Genomic DNA, 4359 nt, shown 5'->3' with positions numbered 1-4359 from the left:
TCCCCCCCAGTGGGATGGGGGAGAGAATCGGAAGGGTAAAAGTGAGAAAACTTGTGGGTTGAGATAAAGACAGTTTAACAGGTAAAGCAAAAGCTGCGCATGCAAGCAAAGCAAAACAAGAAATTCATTCACTGCTTCCCACCAGCAGGCAGGTGTTCAGCCATCTCCAGGAAAGCAGGGCTCCACCACACATAATGGTTACTTGGGAAGACAAATGCCATCACTCCGAACATCCCCCTCTTCCTTCTTCTTCCCTCAGCTTTATATGCTGAGCATGACGTCACATGGTGTGGAATATCCCTGTGGCCAGTTTGGGTCAGCTGTCCTGGCTGTGCCCCCTCCCAGCTTCTTGTGCACCTCCAGCCTTCTCAGTCGGTAGAGCATGGGAAGCTGAAAAGTCCTTGACTAGTGTAAGCACCACCCAGCAACAACTAAATCATCGGTGTGTTATCAACATTATTCTCATCCTAAATCCAACGCACAGCACTGTACCAGCTACTAAGAAGGAAATTAATTCTATCCCTGCTGAAACCAGGACACCCTCTCAAAAACACAAATTAACTTTGCTTCTGCTCCTTTTTCTCATCTGCCTCCTGAATCTTTCAGCCCTCCCTGAAACCCAGCTCCTCATTATGCAAGTTCAGAGTGTTCATTGCCTCAGCCTCTTCCCTCAGCTAACAAGCTGGCATCCATTTACTCCTTAGACACCTTCAGCTTCCATTTGCCACATCCAGCACAGCTTGAAGCAGTTTGTTTTGCTATAAATTGGAGTTTATGATAACATACAATGTATTTGGAAATGTCACAATATTTAAATAACAAACTTCCATACCCATAAGTAGCAAAAAAACCCATAAGCAGTGGTAACAAGATGACTCTGTTTCTGCAGTCTTAAAGACTTACATAAGTCCTTGTCTGTAACTGAAGTCTCTTTAGGAAACCAGAAACCTCTCCTAACTTCAGTGGGTCTTAGATCAAGCCATATGTTTTCAGACAGGATGCCAGACCACCCACCATCATCCATCTTCATCTTCTATTTATTTTTATTGTGACAGCTTCAAATTACATTTTTCCTATTTTATTCTCAGAATTTATTTTGCCTTTACAACAATCTCTTCAGATAAAGTATTTGCAAAGAAACAGATGGTGATCTTATTTTCTGAGCTGTGAAAGGACAGCACTTCTCAGTTTAGTAAGCAGTGAGACCCTTGTGGTATTCATTGCATTTAGAAGGATAAATCAAGCATCAGAACACAGAGACAGTCCCTTTCCCATTAATCACTGCAGCAGCAACTATATGTTATTTCTACGAAATGGCTGAATTAACATCTTGACAGTTGATAGAAAGAAAGAGTCAGTAATGACACACCTTTCCCACTGGCCACTAATCCATTTTCAGTAAAACTAAGTCTTTAATGAGAATATTTGTTTTCAAGAGCCACTATTACTCTTCCATTTATTACCGTTCCATTTTCTATATTGGGAGCACAGATCATAAAATAACTGTTTACTATTGGATAAAACAACTTCTGGAGTACAGTATCTTTACAGATGAGTGGTTAATTTCTGGCAAAGTGGGTCATTTCTTTATCTCAGATTGCAATTAGGAGAATGAAGATCCTTCTGATCTTGAAATATAGTTCAATAAGAATACGACTTATGAAAGTCTGTTCTATAAGAAGACAGTCTAGAGGATGGAAATACTTGATTCTAATTGGATCACTTAGCATGTTCATCCATACTAAATAAACTATGTTGCAGGGTTTCTTTCTCTTCTTGTTAACTACCATTACACATCTTAAAGTGATATACTTTGTAATAATTAGGGCATGCTCTTCTTTTTATTCTTGCTTGCTTCTGAAGATTGCACCTCTTAATGGTAACTGTCAAAGATGGAAAGACCTAATGCTTTTCATGCCTTCATACATACATATTGATATATGAAAGCTTAAGATGTCTATTTCATTTCTTTTATTTTTTTGGATTATATGTTTTAGAAGTCACACCAAGGGCAGCTTAATAAGTAAAATGGAGTTCTCAAGTGTGTGAAACTTTAAAAAGAAAAATTAAGAGAAGGGCTTTTTTTTAAGGCAGTATTTAAAGCCTGTTTAAAGTTAAGCATTAGCTTCTATGATGGTGAATGTTAATTTCAATAACGGCAGATGATAAAAATACTAATTGTTTTGCACACATATATGTGATGAGAGAAGTTGTAATAAACATCCCATGCCACCAACAGCTTATTCAACAACAGCAATACTTGTTAGTCTTGAAGTAGCTGCTGCTTCTTCCTTGAAAGTGAGATTTAAGAGCTGTGTAAATATGAGGTTTGTGCAACAAAGAACTGTGCTTGCTAACCCAGAAGATGGGTTCATGTTAGTGTGAAGTAAGTAAGACTTTGTATTTAGTTTCAGTAAACTTCTTGAAAGGAAAATTTTGCAAAATCGGGGCTTATGACTGTACTAATTCTGACTACTGTAACAATATCTGATGAGCACTGTTGCAATTACTAGACATGATATTAAAATTCAAGATATTCTCAATGGCTTGTTTCCTTCCTGTTTGCAGATCTTTTGTTTTTATATATGTGGCTTTTCAGTTGTTTCTCAAGACCTTTGGAAGGAAACAGATACATTTTAGTATAAACTTCAGATTTTTGTGCTTATGTGACCATACCTTGTTACTGAGTTTGGCTCTTCTGCCAAATTTGGTTAACAAAAATATATGGTGGGGTTTTTTTCATGGTCAGAAATATTTATACAGATCCGAGCCTTTTGTGCATTTCTAGTTTGATAGTAAAATTACTCTGCAGTGTTCTGCTGGCCCTCTACCTGAGAATTTGAAAAATAATTCCTCTGAATTATTTTTTTAATTTTTTTTAATTTATTTTTATTTCCATAGTTATGGACTCTATAGATTGCTATAAGCTTCTTCCAGTATTGGCTAAGTTATTATGCTACTTCTAAGCATTTAGGTCAAGTGTCTGCTGACAAGTGAATAAGAGAACAGATGGGAAGATATAAAATATCTTGGAGTTCTGTTTCATGTTTGTCTATATCACATGAATTGGTCATCCAAATTTGATCACAAGTTGTCCTTGACATCTGACAGCAGAAATAAAATGTTTCTCAAAAAAGTATATACTACAGTGCTAGGTACCAATAAGAGAACTGCAGTCACAATTAGCACATGAAGTCACCACTGTGCTATTGCCTGTGTTTTAGTGTCTGTTATTTTAATTCATTTTATCAAACACTTATGAAAGCATATGTCAAATAATACTTAATTTTAATTCAAAGTCTTTCAATAACAAAGTGGCAACATAATCACCCCTTTATAATATACAGCATAACTGGTGGCCCCAGGAGAAATGTAACAATTTAATTTTCTTAATATATTCTTCTGACTCAAAGATCCACAGGAGTACCACTTAAGAAACTTATGAATAGTAAAAGATGGTAAAAGAGCATGGAGAATGAACTCAGCACTCGTTGGATTCTGAGGCTTTTGTCATCTAGAAATACGATGATGTTTACTATAACATTTTATTTCTTGTCCATCTTTCATCATGTCTGGGACAAGATTGAAGTAATCAGACTCATCAGTTACAATCAACTCGATTTGCTGAAGTCAGTAGAACTACTCAAAGGGGTTACATTTAGATGTGTGTTTATGAACCTTTATTAATTCCTTAGAAAAGAGGTGTTGTATGAACATTGCCAGTGGAAGGCAGAGAATTGAGTTCATAAAGTAGAAATTTGAGTACATATTTGCTTATTTTATACTACTTTGTATATATAGGCGGGGGGGGATATCCACCACATTGCTTAGTAAATGCATTATGTGTAGAAATAGGGAGAAAATGGTCTATTTTAATGTATCAGTGTTTTTTATGAAATGTATTGATATGTTAATATTTCATAAAACAATATTTCTCAGAGGAAAAGTATTTTAAATTATTTTTGCAGTCTTCTGTCTCTACCCACTGAGTTATAGTTTTGAATATAATAATAAATTATCTTGTACTTATTTTGCTGAATACGGAAATATAATTTATAATCTTCTGCCAATTAGCTTTTCTCCTTAGTAGTATTTCTGAAGCATCCATTGCTGTTGTAAAATTCTATTAAGATAAGAAAATACAGACTGTTAGACGACTTTGCTTAATTTTTCTTGAGACTATCACACAGTGTTTCTCCCAGTAAGCTGGGAAGAGAGAGAATGTAATTTGTACTTTCCAAAGCTTTTGATTTGAACTGATTGGTATATTCTTTCCAAAAAGCTGAGTAAGTTCTATTACAGTACAAACATGACCTTCAGGAAAAGGTTAAAGATATCTTTAACAAACTATTTTCCCAA

Source organism: Aptenodytes forsteri, unplaced genomic scaffold, assembly GCF_000699145.1.
Source record: "Aptenodytes forsteri isolate BGI_AS27 unplaced genomic scaffold, ASM69914v1 Scaffold207, whole genome shotgun sequence".
In the NCBI taxonomy this organism is placed as follows: Eukaryota; Metazoa; Chordata; class Aves; order Sphenisciformes; family Spheniscidae; genus Aptenodytes; species Aptenodytes forsteri.
This window is presented reverse-complemented; position numbering follows the sequence as displayed.